Source organism: Manis pentadactyla, chromosome 14, assembly GCF_030020395.1.
Source record: "Manis pentadactyla isolate mManPen7 chromosome 14, mManPen7.hap1, whole genome shotgun sequence".
Classification (NCBI taxonomy): domain Eukaryota; kingdom Metazoa; phylum Chordata; class Mammalia; order Pholidota; family Manidae; genus Manis; species Manis pentadactyla.
In genome coordinates, this window is record NC_080032.1 from 5,243,527 (window position 1) to 5,263,327 (window position 19,801).

At 45.3% G+C, this 19,801-nt stretch overlaps 1 long non-coding RNA gene across 1 annotated transcript; it reads left to right on the forward strand.

Moving 5' to 3' along the window:
- The first annotated feature begins 459 nt into the window (after window positions 1-459).
- On the forward strand, window positions 460-5,774 carry LOC130680595 (uncharacterized). Its single transcript, XR_008993611.1, has 4 exons — window positions 460-1,001; window positions 4,034-4,392; window positions 4,745-4,843; window positions 5,525-5,774. It is a non-coding gene; the product is annotated as an uncharacterized LOC130680595 (long non-coding RNA).
- Window positions 5,775-19,801: the final 14,027 nt, after the last annotated feature.

A 19,801-nucleotide genomic window follows, 5' to 3' on the forward strand; every position in this document is an offset into this window, starting at 1 on the left:
GGCAGGCTGCACAGTTTGTCTCAAAAGGATCTTACAGCCATTTAATACTTGTTCTCTCCACTGGTTAGTTGTATAAACATGTGTTGAATGTGCCAGACACTGTGCCAGGCACTGGAGTCAAACATGAATAAGTCATACGGTACTTGTTCTTATAATCATAATATTGGCTCCTATTTCTTGAGCACCTGCTATGTGCTCGGCAATGTGCTAGGCCTGTAAGTGACAGACTTTACAGGAACGAGAAGTGTGTTGTGAAGGGATAGGAGGAAAAGCTGAGCAGTTGGTATTACATACATAAGGCTCTGGATACAGCACATGGTCAGTGCTGACACTGTAGCTCCGTTTACAATATTAGCTGATAACATTACCAAAAGCACCTCACAGGTCCAGAGGTGGGAGAACAAACATCTGAGCTAGAAGGATGTGTGGAGGACACAGGCAGGTCACTTCCAGAAGAAGGAAAAGCAAGACCGCAAGCAGAAAAAGGTGGCCATTGAGCCGCCTGTCTGTCTGGAGCACCAGAGCAGAGAAAGGGTTGCACTGCGCCAGGGTATGGGAAGATACCTAGAGAGTTCTAGAGACATGTGTGCTAAAGAAAGACTCCAGCCATGAAACCCTTTACCACATGCACAGGAGAGAATGATTGCATGAGGTTTTTAAAGACTTCAAGGCTGAGACGAGCCTGAAAATTATCCAATTAAAGGAAGGAAGATTGCAGACTGCTTAGTCACCTGGAGAGAGAGAGTAGCCCTTACAAAATGAGAGGAGATGATTACATTACTTAAGAGCATTGATCAACATGTTTGGCAGGACAAGTGGAAATGTTTTTCTCTTAAATAATTCAAGCCTGCAGGCTACCAACAGAGTTTAAGATCGTGTAAGCGCCTGCTCTATACAAATGTGTGTGGTGTTCCAGTGGTGAATGAGTAGAGTTTAAATGAAGAGTAAGTAAAACTTACTGTCTGCATTCAACTGAGAGTACCTGAATAAAGCCTCTGATGGTAAATACACAATAGCCTTCAGTTAAACACGTTACATAAGGAGAAGGAAATACTACTTGCTTGTTGACCTAGATTATAATATACTTAAACCATATAATAAATATTATAATCAGAGGGAGTCAGGTCTGATAATTCAAAGATTTTTCTAACGTTCTGTACTTCTGTAAAATAGACAATTCACGATGTATGACAAATTTTCACGGCTGATTGTTCTTCTTGCCTCAATAGTTTCCTGAATGAATTGATTACAGAAAGTGGTAGGGAAACGAATGAAATTGAAAGAGCACTCAAGTTATGGCCATAACGAGATAGGATTATATAGTGATAACGTTTAACAACTTTCCCATCCATTGGGAAGCAATGATCTTATTTTATCAAAAGAAGCACAGTACAGTATCAAAATCATAAATTTAAAGTCCTGGCTCTGCTATGTATTAAGTTTTATACTTAACCTAGGTTATTTAACTTTTCTGGACTTTAATTTCCTTTTCTTTAGCATAAGATGATAGTATTTGCTTGTATGGCTGCTTCAAGGGTTAAATGAAAAGTAGATCTGTGAAATAATTAGCAGTGCAGCCCGGGCAGGGGCACCCCTTTCCTGCCGTGATGTTGCCACTCAGATTATTTGGAAAGCCTCTGTCTAAGTTGCCTAGAATCTGTGACACAACTTCTAGAATAAACTTAGTGCTGGTGCTCAAGAAATCTAGGCGTGTGGGGTTGGTTTTGTTTTGTTTTGTTTTGTTTTGAGGGTAGATTTTATTTTTGAAAAAAACGAAAGCTAACTCAGAGCTAAATTAATGGATGACCAGGTTTGAGATGTTAGCAAAGTGGGACATAAAGTTTGGATTGTAGATTGACTCTTTAAGCAACTTCAACAGAAGTTCCAGAAAAATACGGAACAAAAACAGAATTGTAGGAATCAGTTTTGTATGGATAAATTCTTATATGTTTAAAGTTCAACTTTATCACATAAAATCATACTCATTACTATGGAAAGGATGATGCGAAACAGTTGATAACAGAGACTAGCAGAATGTGAGAATAAAAAAAAACATAGAAAATGTTTAGAGGCCATTCTACTGGCATAGAGTTAATTTGAAATATTTTAGAATTCTTTATGTACAATTCAAGCTTGGGTACTAACTTGTATAGATAATTTTTAAAGTTTCATTTCCAAATCTATATCAAGGCCTTTTACATCCTCCCCAAGCAAGCAGGCCTAATTTGTCTTCCACTCAGTGTACCTTCAAATGAATTTATCTTTCTCAGCTAACATCCTTCCTTCGGCTTCTCAGACTTAAAAACTTAAGTCTTAAGTCTTAACCACTTACTCTGAACCGCTGTGCAGAAACGAGCAGGTCCCCCGTGGTCAGAGTGCCGGGCAATAGCTAATGCTGCAGTGGGCGCAGTTCACAGGCCTGCAGGGGAGAGCGTGGCAGGGGCCGAAGCAGGCCGGTGGGAGTTCAATACACAGCGGCCCAAACGAATTGCATGGGGAGGAGACATGGGGAGGAGACTGTGGGAATAGACTGAATACGCTTGGAAGGACAGGCCATTGTTTGAGGATGAGATAGGGCTTTTTGGGAAATGAAGTTTTTATGAACATTTTGGTGCAAAAAAACAGGAAATAAGCTAGAAGAGAGGCCTGTTGCGTGCTAGGCGGCTACTCACCCCTTCACACGTTCTTTCACCCTCATAATCCCCCTGGCGTGGGGCCCCTTCCTCTTGACACAGGAGGCTCTACGCGGTTAACAGATCTGCCTCCCCATGAACGCTCGCTGGACTGTGAAGACCACTCTTTCCTCGCGTGTTACTGCACCCAGGCTGTGCCCGCCTCTGAGTGACTGTCGGTCAGATACAGAGCAGGTGGGGAGGAAGGCCGCTGTCACCGTGCGGAGGCCACCTGGGGGGCGGCAGGACGCGAGGAAGGCCCTGCGCGGAGGAGGGGCGCACGGGGCTGGGGACACACGGGGCCTCGGTCGCCCGAGAGGAAGGGGCCGAGGAAGCCGGCGTGAGCCGGTAAGGACACCGACCGGGTGACAGTCAGGGACCACAGCCGAGGAGCAGTACTCAAAGGTTCCGGCAAAGGAGGGAAGAATTGGTTGAAAGTTTTTAAAGATTTTTTTTACCCTATCTGAAACTGCTTTCACTTTCTTGGGACTTAAAAAAAGAAGGGCAAAAAGAAGCCAAGTTTACAAAAAAAAAAAAAAAAAAAAAGCCCCTAAAAGGAGTCTGAAGAATTGGTGGATCAGTCTATCGTAGAAAAACCATAAAAAAGTATTTTTATGTTTATATAAATTTAAGCTCCACTCCCTCAAGAATAAGGGATAAAGTATCAAAGAACTCCAGATTCTTAAGATAATACAGAAAACCCAAGGCCTTATGATGTAGCAGAGGGGACACCGAACCCTGGAGTGAAGAGACCTGCCCTGAATCCTGGCTCCGCCACTAGACAATTCCCATCGTCTCACGAGGTCTGTTTTCTCAGCTGCAAAGTCGGGGGTTGATCTGTGCTGTCTGAAGTGCCTTTGGGCTCGGCATGTCTGTGCTGGGGTTTGGATTCGGTGTAACACGGTAGTTAGGGACACAGACTGTGGAATCAGAGTGCTTGCGTTAGATCTCAGCAACTCACACCCAAGCTGTGTGACCATGGGCAAGTTATTAGCCTTCTGGGCCTCCATTTCCTCATCTGTAAACTAGGGATACTAATAGTAAATACTCCATTGGGTGGTTATGAAGATTCAGTGAAAAAGAATCTGCAAAAAGTGCCTGACAACAGTAAGTACTAGATAAATATAAGCGGTTGTAATTATAGATTGTAAACAGCTGCTCTTCTGATACCCTTTTGCCACTGCTGAGTGCACACAGCTCTGTACCTATATGTAGTTGCAAAGAAGGGAAATGGAATTAACCAACTGGAGTTTGCCAGGTTCCCCTTTTGGGAAAGGAATGAAAAGAATCTCCAAAGATCTCAGTGGTCAGGATCTCTGGGTTATGATTCAGCCACAGTCAACTGTCAAATTTTCCCACAGATCAGTGGAAAGTCACTGAAGACTCCGAGCAAACAGTGCCGCCCTCCTCACCTCTCTGCTCGGATGCCCCGCTGACGCTGGAGATCTGACCGTACTGGTATCCCAGTGGGGAGAGGACCTGAGTATGCGTGGTGGATTTGCCAGCCCAAGTACTGGGCGGTCTGTACATGCTTCTGCTGCACCAGCGAGGCCTCTGGGCACAAGCCTGCAAGAGTCTGTCATCAACTCAACTGCCGGGCATCAAAGGAGAACAGTTGGGGGTCCAGACTGTTTTCCCAGGCAGGAACGATGACGCAGTGACTGTCACAGGTTATTTCAGAGTTCAGAATCTCAGGTCTCCATCCTCCATGCCTTTCTCTGTGGGTAATGTTAAGATTATGGACACCACCTTGATAAACAGCACACATTAGTGATAATCCCTAAGATTTTTTAGTTTCCTCAAATCACCCCAGGAAAAGCATCATCTGTTAATGAGGACACAGTTTAAGCAAAAGCAAAACCGACACATTTGCTTATAGTTCTAGCATCTTTGAAACCTTCTTATGTCACCTTCCCAAGAGTGAGTTCAGAATCCTTTGTATTGATTGGATGCTTCTCACTCTTCTGCAGAGCGCTGCAGAGGAGACTAGCAGCTAGCCCTACACCGTGCTGTTCAGGCAGGTGCTGGTGATCTGAGCCAAAGCTCTTCTTATTTCTTCTTATTCCTTTCAGGAACAGACGTGGTACGGTCCAAAGCTGGTCTGGATTTCCCCCTGCATTGAGGTCTACTCCAAACAAGAACAGACTTCAAAACCGAGGCCTGTTGTCCAGGTAGGAACTCCCTCAACAGCTGACCCTGGACTATGTAAGGGGTGCCAGCCACCAGACATCCGTCATCACAACACACCTTTCAACTGCACTTCAGTGACCCTAGAACCTCCACTCTGAACATTTCTGCCCTTGGCCACATGCTTTTCTGGTACTTTTTTGTCTTTGGGATCATTAGGTTCCTGCCCTTTGCAAAATAATCTGTTCGACGGTAGTTGAGATGCCCGTATGCTGTACGTTTGTGTAGGTAAAGACATCGAGGCCCAGAAAAGTTCCTGCAAGTGCTCCTCAACAGGCGGCACGCCGGGATGCCGGCTCCTCTGAGTCCTGCTCCGCACTGGCTCTGTTAAAGCTCTTCAAGGCATCTTCTCTTTAAAGTATCTTTTTAAGCATCTTCCTTTAGAGGAGGGGGTAGGATGATTGCAGGGAATGAGACTGTCAGTGGAGAAAGGGGGAGCTGAAGGAAGGTTAGAACCCAGGCAGAGAGAGGGCTTGTGTAGCAGAAGGCCCAGTGACTGGTGGGCACCTGGCTGTGGGCCGCAGGGGGAGAGAACAGCACGGAGTCGAGAGACCACCACCCCATACTTGGTCCACTTGAAAACCTCACCCAAACAGACACAAGGGCCCCTCTAGGACTTATTATTTCTACAGCTGTGGTTTAACTGCTGCTTATCTTTCCTCCAGGAGGTTCCTTGGAATGAAGCCAACGCGAGGCCAGGGCTCTGGAGGGTCTCCTCGGAGCAGAGGGGCCGGCGGCGGCCAGAGCCCTGGTGGCCTTTGGCTGGAAGCACTGTCCTGATCTGCACGTCCTGTGAGTAAACCCCAGCAGGCTCAGCCCTAGGCCAGAGGGAAGTTACCCTGCTTCTCCTTGAAGAAGAACTGGATGTACTCCCACATCTCCCCTCCCCTCTTGCTGATGTTAAAAAGTAGATTCTCAAATACCAAATGATTTCACTCATCTGTGGAATATAAGAACAAAGGAAAAACTGAAGGAACAAAACAGCAACAGAATCACAGAACTCAAGAATGGACTAACAGGTACCAAAGGGAAAGGGACTGGGGAGGATGGGTGGGTAGGGAGGGAGAAGGGGGGCAGAGAAAGAGGGGTATTAAGATTAGCATCCATAGCGGGGTGGGAGAAAGGGGAGGGCTGTACAACACAGAGAAGACAAGTAGTGATTCTACAACAGTTAGCTACGCTGATGGACAGTGACTGTAAAGGAGTATATAGGGGGGACCTGGTATAGGGGAGAGCCTAGTAAACAAAGTATTCGTCATGTAAGTGTAGATTAATGATTAAAAAAAAAAAAAAAAAAGCAGTTCCTATGTGGTGACCTCTAATGAGTTCTACACAATGATATAAAGGGCATATAAAAGTGTAGGCAAAGGGTCTGTTTGTGTTTATACAGAGGATCAAAGCCTAATTTGGCTACCCTGAAAATGAACTAAGATACGATATGAAAAAGAACTTCCAACATCAGCCCTCTCGGGAAGACTCATGACAGAAGATGATCAGCAAAAAAAAAAACTCCAACAAAGATCCACGCACTGCTACAGCTGTAGATGCACTCATCCCACCAGTTCCTGGACTTGCCATGGGAATGAGGAAGGAGCTATCTAAGCTGGCCTGTGCATACAGTAAAACAAAAATTGGACTGGATCTGTACTGTTGGAACTCAACCAAGAATTAGGAGAAGTGCAAATTGTAGCGCTCCAAAGTCTTACAACCACAGACTATTTACTGTTAAAAGAACATATGGGATGTGAACAGTCCCCAGGAATGGGTTGTTCTAGTTTATCTGAATTCTCTCAGACTGTTTAAGTTCAGTCGGACAATATCCACCATATCATAGATAAGTTTTCACAAATGCCTAAGGTGCCTAACTGGTTTTCTTGGTTTCACTGGAGATGGCTGGTAATTACAGGTATGCTTTGGTTATGTAACTATACTCCTATTATGTTAATGTGTGTGCACAATTTAATTAGTAGTTTAAAACCTATCCATGCTGAAGTTACTCTACAAGAAGATATGTCAAAGAAATAATCAATCTTCCCATGTTTTCTTCCACCTGCTACTTCTATAGCTTTTCTTCTTCCTACCTAATCACAACCTTTAAATAGAACTCGTGCCACATGTCAAATTTACCAAGTATCATAATTCTTCCAAGTGGTAAAGACACCTCAAGACAAATGCTGGGCATAGAAGCCACAGGGCATAAATATGCAAAGAAGTAAAAAGCTAACCTTTTCAAACAATAAGGCTTCCCTCTCACTTACCAACTTAACATTTCCCTGTATGGCCCCGGAAGATGACTGGTTAGCCAGAGACGGGTAAGATTCCTCAAGGGAGGAACAACCTAAGACAGGCACAGTCGCAGGGGGGCCATCTGGTGAGAAAATGGGGAGCAGCAGAGGTGAGGCTTAGAACCTCACACCCCCTGTTCTGAGAGAAATCTTCTGCATACATGGATGTTTATTGCCCTTGTCTAGCTTGGATTAACACATAGTCTACAGGCACACACCTGATCATCTACATTTGCTCTCTTACAACACTAAGCTCTGTTTTCTACCTTTATCTCGTATCTACCTACCACTTCAGCATTTTATTAAAAATAATAATAATAGAGAAATGTGGTATCCACATATAAATCAAGTTTAAAAATCAAATGAATAGTCATATTTGAACTGACTGTGTATAGTTCATAATGCATGAGCAAAACCGAAAGTTTCTGTGATGACTGCCCTTGTACTGTTCACCATGTAACTTATTCACTATGTAAGAATTTGTTCTCCATGTAAGAATTTGTTCGTTATGCATCAGAAGATTGGAGACTGATGAAAATTAGGCTTGGGGTGGATTAATGATTGTGCATTGAGTATTGACCCCCCTATACAGAAATTTATTGTGGTTAACAACTATTTGATCAATAAATATGAGAGATGCCCTCACAAAATATATATATATATAAACACACTTCCAATTGTAAAATAAATAAGTAACAGGGATGTAATGTATAGCATAAGGAATATAGTCAAAATATTGTAACAACTTGGTATGGTGATACCTGGTACCTAGAATTATCATGTATATAAATGTTGAATCACTGTGTTGTACACCTGAAACTAATGTAATGCAATACTGTTGTCAACTACCCTTCAATAAAAAAAAAAAAAGTAGATTCTCAGATTGCTTGTCAGCTTAGAACCACGTTGTCCGTTAGCAGCCCTGGGAGATGGTGTCTTAGTGCTTTCAGTCCCTTGGCATATCTGGAAGTTTGCTGCATGGAGGGTCAGGAGGCCTGGCTTCCTGTCCTTATCCAACCACTAATTTTCCCTGGAACCCTTGGCAAATTGTTCCTCTCAAGGCCAGTTTTCTCAGCTGTAAAGTTGTTCATAGTAGCAACAGCTGCCATCTATGAAATGTTCACTATTATGTATCAGACATAATCACCTTAAATTCTTTTAATAGTCAGTCCTATGAGATAAGCACTGTTGTCCCATTTTACAGATAAAGAAACCGAGGCTTAGAAATCTCACACCCTAAGCACCCTATTTAAATTGCCAACCCCCCACCACTGGCCAACAGTCCTTTCTCTGCTTTTTTCACCATAATATTTATCACCACCTGAAATTCTACGTATTTTACTTTTTTTGTTTGCCCTCTCTGCCTACAAGACTATCAGCTCCACTCGGGAGTGGATTTTGCCGTTTTGTTATTGTTATCGTTGTTGTTCCTTTGCTGTATTCCCAGAGCCTAGAATAGTGCCTGGCACACAGTAGGCTCTCCGGTACTGGCTGAACAAAAAATGAATGAATGAGTTATTGGTAGGAGCATAAACCGGTATAGACTCTAGAGAAGTCAGTTTAGCAATGTTAATATTTAGTATGCATTAGCCTTTTGACCCTGTAACACCAGAACTAGGAATTTATCCTATAAATGATATATTCTCAAATGTGCTTAACGCCATAAGTACAAGGATATTTTCTGCAATGCTATTTGCTATAGAAAAGGACTAGAAACAGTCAAAACGTTCATCAATAAGGGAACTCATTAAATAATTGTGGTAGGTCCCCAGAGTGGAATTCTATGCAGGAGTGTGGCTAAGAAGGAAGCAGATCTGTGCGTGCTGACAGACAACCACCTGAGATACACTAGTAAGCGAACTAAAGCAGAGTCCAGAACAGACTATCACTTCCTCTGTTTGTATTAAAAGAAAAGATGTGATAGAATTTAAAATATAGTTACTTAGACTGGGCTGTTTCTAGAAAGAGGGACAAAAAAGAAATAGTTGCCTTTGGGGCGGGGACTAGAGGTTCTGGGTGAAGATGGAGAATATACTCTTAGGTGTGCTCTTTTTTTTTGTAAGTGTTTTTTTAGCAGTTTGATTGAGATATAATTCACACACCATACAATTCACCCATTTGAAATGTACAATTCAGTGTTTTTTGCTATATTACATTATAACTTTTAAAATACACATAGCATAAAATATGCCATTTTAACCATTTTTAAGCATACAATTCAGCAGCATTAATTACTTCCACAATGTCGTGCGACCATCACCACTATTTCCAGAACTTTTTCACCCCCCCAAACAGAAACTCTGTAATCATTATAGTATTTTGTAGTATTTGATTTTTTAAAATCATGTGCATATTTTTTAATTCTAAAAACTAATTTAAAATAGAAAGCAAATCAGGTTTAGAAAATTTAGTAATTTGTCTAAGAGCCCACAGCTTGTACTCCGTGGTAGTAACCATCAGTTTTATTAAAAAAATAATAATCATAAAAGAACCAGATTTTAGCCAATGTAATGGGTGTCGTAAGGGATGCTGGATATCCTCTAGCCGTTTCACTTCGCAGGTAAGATAACAGACTCTCCGCGATGAGGTGAGCACCCCAACTCAGGAGGCCCATCAGAAGCAGGCCTGCTAATCCAAGGGACAGTATTCAGAGTAGGTCACAGGAAGCGTCTCGCTCCTAGACAAAAAGTGGGGTTGGAATCCCTGCTGCCCAAAAGGGAATTTAGGAGTCCCCTACCTTGGGTTTCTCTTGTAGGTCCCAGGTGCCTGTACTGTTTAGTAGTAGAAAATGGGATCATTCTGATATCAGTGTGTTTATGTGAAACGGCAGTAAACCTTCAGCACCTATCTCAATTTCTCCTTGTAAGGAAATGCCTCTGCTTAGTACATCCAAATCCTCACTTGATTCTTACCTCTTATAAATATTATTATTTAAAGCACATACTTAGTGATCAGAGAATGATGTGAGATATTTTACAGCCCATTTATAGCCTGTATTAATTTATGAGCCCATTCTGCCCACTAGTGTAAGCTCCAGAAAGACAATAACTGACGGCTGATTTCCTTGTGGTAGGCATCTGGTAAATGCCTGTTGGCTGAATGGGTTAATGGGGCTGGAAAAAAAAAAAAAAGCTATAATAGGAGATGTGAGTTTTCCAAAGGTTTCGCTGTGCCTCCCAGCAGAGGTGCCCGCCAGATCACAGAGCATTGAAATTGCTGGAGGTTGAGGCGTCCCTCAGACGCCAAGAAGCAAATAGGACCCTTCCTCTGTCGTACTTATCTTGGCATTAACGATGCCCTCACTTACGGGATTGATGACAAGTCATCTTCTCTCCCTCCTCCCACCCCCAGTAGACTAGAAATCTCATGGACACATGGACTATGTCTGTCTTGACTCATCATCATATCTCCAGCACCAAGCCTGGAACATAGTAGGGATTCGAGAAATACTTGTTGAAGGGATGGATGAATGAATATATCACCGTGTTCGATAGATGAGGAAACAGGCCCAAAGAGGTTTGGCTTCTCAGTGACGAAGCTGGGATAAAAGGCAAGGTTTCCCAGTTCCCAGGCCGACCATCTGTTTTCCTTTGTGTTCTCAGTACTGGACTTGCAACATCCTATAGTCTAGTCTGACCCTTTCATTTCACAAATGGGAAGCTGAGGCCTGGAGAGGGGAGGGACTTAGCAAGGTCACAGAAGAAGATTGTGGGCCAGGCCAGGCCTAGAGCCCAGGTTTCCCAACTCCCAAGCTAATGCTCTTCCTTCGTGAAGGTGTAGGACAACCCAAAGCTGGCCTGCGCTGGCGGCCAAGCGCCCGCCGGAGGTCACGGCGCCGAGCCGCTCTCAGAACTGCTCGTCTGATCTCAGCCTGAACTTTCAGTGACTCTGGTCTTCAGCATCCTTTTCCCCCTTTTCCTTTGCATTTGGTTTCATGTGTCTATGCAGTGTGTGCTGTAAACGAATGGTGCTACGTGTAGGAAATGGGCTTCAGCCCAGGCCTGCTACAGAGGGGCTGAGAAGAATAAACATGAGAGAGGGGCCCTGAGCAAACAATCGGCTTCCCTCCTCTGAAGTGACCTCGGTGCCCCAGAGCCGCACTTCTGTTGCTTCTCACAACTGCCGACACCAGGCTAAGCTCCACGCACAATAAGAAGGAAATCGCCAGAATTTACCAGGAGGACTGGCTGTTAGTATTGGCTGTTAATGCCTTGCTTTGATGAAGACCAAAAACTGGCTTGTTCCAACCACGGTCCCCTTCTGACCTCCACTTCAGTTTCCTCCTGCAAGTCACTTACTGGGCATCCACCAAACACGACTAAAAGCCCCTTTCCAACACAAAATTTTAGCCTCTCGAAACTACTTTCTCTGTTTGTTTTTTTTTAACCAAATACTTGCTCTGAACAGAAAAGCACAAGAAATCTAAGCAGCAGCTGACTTGGGTTACTCTGAAGGACCAGAAACACAGAGGGCAGAAAGTGATTAATGTTACAAAAGCGACCAGTGAGGAGAGCAGGTCTGCGTCGGCTCAAGGGGGGCAGAGGGGGTCTGGGCTAACTAGGAAAACTCAGGGGAGCGATGTGAACCAATATGCACAACTGTTGTGTCCTTTGGGTCCAGGTCTTGTGAATTAGTTATCTACTGCCGTGTAACCAATCACCCCACTCTATGTATTCGTTGTCTATTGCTGTGTAACAAATTACCTCAAAACTTAGTGGCTTTAAACAATAAACATTTATTATCCCAGTTTCTGTGAGTTAAGAATCTGGTGGCCTCTGGCTCAAGGTCTCACACGAAGTTGCAGACAAGCTCCCAGCCTAGAGACTCAACTTGGGAATGGGGGAGAAACTGATTCCAAGCTCGCCGAGGGGGTCCCAGGCACGCCTCAGCCCCTCGTGGCACGGCCGCTCTGCAGGGCTGCTTCAGGACGGTGCTGGCTTCCCCCAGGTCGAGAGGTTTAAGAGAGAGCGTGATGGCAGCCACAGTCCTTTTAGAACCTGATCTTGGAAGTGATCTCATTGCTTTTGGTGATTCTTTTCATTAGAAGCAAGTCACTGAGTTCAGCAACCCACATAGGAGGGTATGGATACCAAGAGGCAGAGGTCACTGGGGGACACCTTAGGGGCTACCTACCACATCTTGCTGGATGGATGGTATTTAAATAAAATACAGTAGGGGATAAGAGTGAAAGCACAGAGCTTAGAAAGGTTTGACTGAGATGACGTGGTTGGAGCAGGCTGGGGTGGGAGTGGAAGGGTGCTGGGGAGGTTGGCTGGGCCCAGGCTGAGCTGGGTTCTCTAATGCCAGTCCAGGGTCTAATTTTTAACCTCAGGCTCTTGTCTATGTTCCCCCATTCAACTGTAAGCTGTGTAAGCACAGAACTATGTCTATTTTATTCTTACTATATCTCTATGATTTATAATAGATGTTGGCATGTGGACGATGATCAAGAAAGTTTGTTGAATAAATAAACCTATGAAATATCTAAGGAGTAATGCCTAGTAGCCAGATTTGTCTTAATTCTGACAATTTAACCCCCCAAAAAGCCCACATAATCACTTCTGGAGCTCCCAATCAAGATTAAACATTGTCCCCTGTTTCTCAGGTATCATTATTCAAATTACTCAGCACATAACCAAGGAGCGTTGAGGTTTAATCACGGGCCTTCATTGGACTAAAAGGTCTTTAACATCTTAATCTGTTGAGCCTCAGAATCTTGGTTTACAAGCAAAAGAAGACAAACCTGGTGTCTAAAGGAGGGCAGATGAGCCTGGTTTCCTCGCACTCAGCAGTCCAGGAGCGTCACCCACACCTAGATTGGGAAATCTCCTAGAACAGGCTGCACTGCCTCCTGCCTTTGTTGGCTGGCCAGAAAGCCTCTGGGAACCGTTTTTGTGCTACGATTCAATACGCACAACTGTTGTGTCCTTCAGAATAAAAGGGAATCTGTTCTGCAGAAGGAGCACAGGAGGCCAGACTGTTAGGTGGGCATACTGGTTCGCTAGGGCTTCCATGATGAAATGCCACACACAGGTGACTTAAACAATGAAACTTATCTCTCCCAGTCCTGGAGGCTGGACGTCTCAGATCAAAGTGTCAGAATGTCTGGTGTCTCCGAGGCCTCTCTCTTTGGCTCATAAATGTCTGTCTTCTCGCTGTGAGTGCACATCCCTGGAGTCTTCCTCCTAAGGACACCAGTCCTATTGGATTTGGGCCTCCTTTATAACCCCTTTAATCTTCTTAATCACCTCTTTCAAGGGCCTGTCTCCAAATACAGTCCAAATGGGGGGTTAGGGCTTCAACATAAGAATTTGGAGCGATTCAAGTCAGTCCGTACAGTTGGCAAGGTCATTTTACATGTGCCTTCCATGCCCTCACCCATGTTCTTCTAAAGGAATGATTATCTCCCATTTGCAGAGATGGCAATTGATAATTCTTTAAAACTCTCCTTATCCACCAGCTCGTGTGATATCACAACAGCCTCCAAGATAACAGAGGTGGCGTGTCCCTCCTCTGCAATGAGGAAACCAGCAGTGGGGTCACAGGTCGTCCCGGTCACGAGGTCCAGAACCTGGCCTCTGGCTCCTGGGCCGCCCCCCACCACACCCTCTACCTTGGTGTGGTCCGCTCAGGATGAGCCACTGCCCACCCCCACCTGGATTCCAGACGCCCACTCCCCCCTCCTGCCTTGCTCCACCAAAACTTACCCACCCTACGAGGTCCTTACATTGATTTTCAAAGTGACAACTGGCTGGCTGAAAAAAACTCTCATTAATAATCCGTAATGATTTGCTAGTGAGTGAGAGATTACCCAGGAGGGATCCTGGCCAAACAGATGAACAATCCTCTGTATTTTATAGCTTGCGAAATATTTTCTTCACATACCACATAGGACTTACTTTTGTTCTAACAAAAATTCTGTAAAGTAGATGCCTTTATTATCCTGCTTTTTAGAAAAAGAAAGTAGGTTAGTTAGCTAGCCCAAACCCACTCAGGCAAGTAAGAGAGGTGGGACTTGAACCAAATACTATGTGCTTTTTCCCCCTGTATTTGTTCTACCGCCAAACTTTACTAGATCATTCAGAATAGTATTTTGTTAATCTGATGTTTTCCTCTAAACATTCAAACATTCCTTCCCTTCCCGTCTCCTCTGTCCCGACCTACCCTCTGCCGAGCTCCCACAGTGCTGGGACTTGAGTCTCAGCTCCATTCCTGCTGAGCTAGGGCAAACACACGCACATACTTTCCTCCTCACTAGACCTTTGTTCCTCCATCTGTGATTCATTTCATTGACTGGGGTCATTTTCCTGCTTCTAGAGTCTAATACACTCATTATCTTTATCTTCCATTTCATTCATTCAACAAATAGTTACTGAACACCTGCTACCTGCCAGGCACTGTGCTAAATACTTTTTTCCATCTGTTTTTGAATACAGGCTTGGTTCTTTGGGTATGTCCCAACAACAGAATAGAAAATCCCAAAGAATGAAAAATAGAAGGAAAGAATGGAAGGAAAAGAAGAGAAGCTCCTGCAAGAGATCCTTCTCCTCCCCCCACTTGCACACCTCGCGACTGCAGCAGTCCTGCAGAATACAACACACAATCCGCAGCGGACAGGCCGGGCCCGCCCTCAGGGAGTTTACTTGCTTACACGCCAGGACTGGCCCCTGGGAAGCATCCATCAAGTCCTCTTACAGAGACTAGAGCCGTGAGGGTGAGTGACTTACCCAGGGTCACAAAACAAGAAGTGGCAGAGGGGGATCTTGGAAGCTGGGTCTTTTCACTCCTCGTCTGGGCTGTTTTTCCTGCACACTATGTCACGGAGTGTGAGTTCTCCTGACACATGGATCATCTCAGCTTGCTGACTAGACTGCAGCCTGTCCAGGGGGCCTCTGTGCCCAACGTCTGGCTCCATGCTCTGCCACCGCTGTCAGTGGTCACTGACAGCAGGACTCACTCTCAGAAACCACCCTCAGAGAGTCCCCATTTCAACATCCTCAAGCAGAAACTCCCTAGTTTCTACTGAAATTTAAGACGCAAGCGTCCAAGGATCCAAGTCTGACGCTCAGAGCACAAGCCAACCCTTAAGCAGGACCTCCCCGTTCTTTTCATGCTGCTGCGGCCAAAGTCTGTTTGCCACTCGCAGATGGCATGCTTTTCGGGCCCACTCACCACATTCCCACCCATGCTCTTCTCCAGATGAGCACCTGAGGCAGTGGCTGTAGATCTAGGCCCTGCCCACTCACCTGGCATTCTGCAGACATTGGCTCACAAGACCTCCGCTGCTCTGTGCGCCTGCTCCCTCAGGGCGAGACACTGCGGCTCAGGCTAAGTCACAGACTGAAGCAGCAGGAAGTGCAGCACGGGATCAGCGCGCCCCTGACTTCCCACATGGAAGCACCTTCATACACGCGCTTTGCATGACCCACGGCCGCTCAGAAAACCGGCACCAGCAGGTCAGCCCCCATATATGGAACACCTGTTTGCACTGTAGGCCTCAGTACGTGTTAATTTCACCACCCCTTCACCATACTCATTTTTTAGTATTATTTTAAAATTGATTAAAGTTACACATCCATGTAATTTAAAAAGTCAACTAGTTCTACCAGGCTTATTAAGACAAAGAACAGCCCTCAGCTCCCTCCGCCCACTCCCCGCCATTTCGCCCCACTTCCCCTTCCTTAGAGGGACCATTTCCACTTGTTTAACTAACTCTTCGACCTATCTATAAATAACAGGTTTGTGTTGCTGCTTCCTGAGTTTTTAGTTCAGGCATTGCCTCTTTGACTTCCCACTGTGGGGGATGAGACTTCAGTTCCCTTCTCTCCACACACCCCTTTCATTATGCTTCTCAAGCCCCCTTGTCCCCGACCTAGTGACCCTGTAATTTTTGGCACATCAGTAAGTAGTGCACTTGTTATTATGACAATGTAAATGCCACTGACGCCAAGCCACCTAGTCAACTAGATTGCTTTTCCTCTCCAATAAATCCTTTTGTTTTATCTTGTTTGTTCATACTCTTAGGTTTCTAAGACCTTATCTGTTATTAACCTAAACTCTGCCAGTTACCCAGATCTCCTCTCAAAATGTCCTTGGGAGAGCCCCGTGGAGCCTCCCTGCCGCCATCCGGGGACCTCCCTCCACCACCGTCTGGGGATCCCCTCGCCACTCTCCTGGCTTGGATCACCTGTTTCCGCTTCCCATGTCTCCTCCTTTCTTGCCTTCTTTTTGAGGACATATATTTTCTGGAACTTCCTGAGAAGGCCTAAGAGGGAGATTTTTTGAAACCTTGCATGCCTGAACATGTCCGGCTCTCAACTGATGAAGTGTGGAACTCTAAGTAAGAAGTCATTTGCCTCAGAGCTCTGACAGCAGGGCTCCACTGTCTCTACCTTCCAGGACCACTGTTGAGGCCAAAGACATCTCTGCACGTGACCTTGTAGGGTTTCTTTGTCTTGACTGTTAAGAAAATTTCACAACCACATAGCTATTGTGCTGGCCACTCCGTGGTCCTTTCAGTCTGAAAACTCATGTCCTTTGATTCTGGAGTGTTTTTTTTTTTTTGAATTGTTTTGTATCCTTTGTTGTGTCTCAAAACTCCCGTCGTTCAGCTACTGTGATGAATTTCTCATCTGTTCTTTCCCAGTTTCTATCTTCGTCTTTTTACTCCATTTTACTCTATTTCCTCAATCTGTCTTCTAATCTTTCCATTAAGTTTTTCTTTTCTGATGTCATTTTTTCTTTCCAAGAGCTCCCATTGCAGACTTTGCCCTGGAAAAAAACCCTTTCAGTGGAGTTTTGGATAGAGTGAAATTAGACATCTGTGTTTTATCCATTATTTTTACCCAGTAAGTCTATATACACAGGTTATTCAATAATTCCTACCTTATGTTTGTACCAAACGCTTTCAGCTTTCCTAATGGCTTCCTACCGTTAATATATTTGACCCTCACAACCTAGACTGTGATATCCAGGTAAGACCTTGGGGTCATCCAGTTTATCCCTATTGGTTTGCAGAGAGAATAACTGATTCTCAGAGGGGAGGTGACCCCTCGGAAACACTTGTTTCTGCGGGGACTTGTCAGCGGCGTGGCGGGTGGAGTACGTGGCAGGCCCGCTGTTCTCACGCAGGCTTTGTTTTTCTTTTACTCTTTTCCAAAGTGTCATTGAGGTGTAGCTGACATACAATAAATAAACTGCACGTGTTTAAAGTGTATGACTTGATGTTTTGGCTCATATATGCACTCCTGAAACCATCATCATAAGCAAGATACGGCCCCCCCCCACACACACACCCCAAAAACATGCCCGTGCCTCCGTGTCACAGCTCCTTCCTGCCTCCTCCAGTCCCACCCAGGCCACCACGTATCTGCTGTCGCCACCACAGGTTAGTTTGCATTTGCTAGATTTAAACGGAGTCATAGAGTGCCATCTATTATTTTGTCTGCCTTTTTTTTGCACGTATATTTCCTGAGCTCTTGGGAGGCCCTACCTGATTGTCCAGGCGGAAGGGCCTCACCAGCCCCGCCTCCTTCGCATCCTTCTCTCCCACACCTCCTCTTCATCCCCCTTCCAGCCCCAGGGGGGACCGCCGGCCATGCTCTAGTCTCCTCTCCATCCCAGCCTGCTCTCCAGAAAGGACTGACACACTCCATTCACACTGACGGGGCTGATTTGATTTTATATGTGTGATTTGTGTGATTGTACAGAAAACAAAAGCACATTTGGCTTGTGCCAAAGAAACAAAGTTCACATGATGGATTTCCAAGCATGCAAATAAGTTTGGAAGAGATTTCTGGACAAGGGCCTCCCCTCAGCCTCTAAAAGTACATCGTCTGTAACGGGTCTTCACATAAGCCTGACCCTGCCTGCAGACAGGCGGAGTGAGTTGAAATCCCATACGGTCCCATTCAGAATTTGGATGCCTGAAGTGTCAGTCATTTAGGAGCTAAGGAGAGAGCTAATGCCTTGCTGGTATTCCTTCCTTTTGGTCTATTTATCAGGGAAAACAATCCCGGGTACATAAAAGGCCACTCAGGAGGGTAGGGCCTTCCGTGTTTAGTCCTTATGTCCCTATGTCCTCACGTCCTTGGTCCAGGTGAGAGGCGGGCCACCAGAGGCGGCCGGCGGCAGCTGGACTGAAGTCCAAGCTGACAGTGGCCCAGGAATCCCTGTGGGCGAGGCTGGCAGACCAGCCAGGCTCTGGACATGACATGCGTGTCTCAACAATCTTCTTACTCATTTACACATTTAGTCTTTACTTCTTCATTCAGTCATTCATATTTATCCTTGACAACATCGTGAAGCAGGAGAATGGGAAATATTTCCTCCATTTTACAAATGAAAGAAGACAGGTAGCATAGCCTGCTCACCTTCAAGCCCTTCCTCAGCACTAGGCCTGCCCTGGGGCCCCAGGCCACCTGCCTGTCCACACAGGGATCGCGGGCTGCAAAACCTCCGGGCTGCAGCAGGCGAGTCAGGGCAGGGAGCCGGGGCCCCCAGGCCTGCATTCCCGGCCGGCCATATTGCCCCCTGCACCGCTCTGTGTGGTCGTCCCCCGGGGTGTACTGTCCCTCCCCACAGGCCTGCCGGGAAATGCACAGAGCCGGGGAGGCAGGACAAAGGCAACTGTCCCAGCAGCCCGTGGGGTGGCAGCCGTTGGGCACTTTCCTTGTGAGCGGGAGGCCCTGCTCAGCACAGAACTTGGGCTTCAGGAGGAAGACACGAGGCAGTCCCTTCGGCTCGGCTCGGCTTTTCCCCAGTACGTGCCAAGGTGGGGCCAGGCACAGCTCCTGACCTTGGGGCTGCTTCAGCGTTTTAGCATTACAGCGGCACAGTAAGGGTCCTGGTGCAGGGCCTTTCATGAACGTGTGTCTTTGCGAAGAGTGAGGCCTGGACATGGGAAAGGCCGGGTCACCGGGTAGTCACCTTTCAGCTACACCACGTATTGTGTATTTCTGTCTCTCCACATCCCCACCAATACTTTTTTTTTAATTTAACAATTAGTTTTATTTTAGCAAAAAAAATTACAAATCAGGACCAGCCAAAAGAACAGATGAGAGGGATTCTGGGGGGGCCCCAAATTCGAAGCTCTGTGTCATTTCCCCAAGAGTGAGGATGCACATCAGTGTGTGACATCATACACCGAGTATTGTTAACCAAGGGAGCTCACCGAGCTTTGGTGTCCAGAATTTTGTTTTTATTGGGCTTTCATTACATAGACATGATTGAATGAATCACTGGCCAGAATGCTAAATTCAGTCCCTACCCGTCCCCCTTCCCTGAAGATCACAGAGCCCCAACCCTCTAATCACATGGGTGGGCCCTACTGACACTTTAAATCATTGCCAATTGGCTGTGAGTGGCTGCAAAATATATTCTCATTTGCCTTTCCTTAATTACTGAGATAGAACTTTTTTATTTTATTTTATTTATTTATTTTTTTAAATAATTATTTTTTATTGAAGGGTAGTTGATGCACAGTATTACATTACATTAGTTTCAAGTGTACAACACAGTGGTAGAACATTTATATACATAATTCTAGGTTCCAGCTATCACCCTACCAAGCTGTTACAGTATCTTGACTATATTCCTTATGCTATACATTACATCCCAGCTACTTATTTATTTTACCATTGGAAGTCTGTCCTTTTT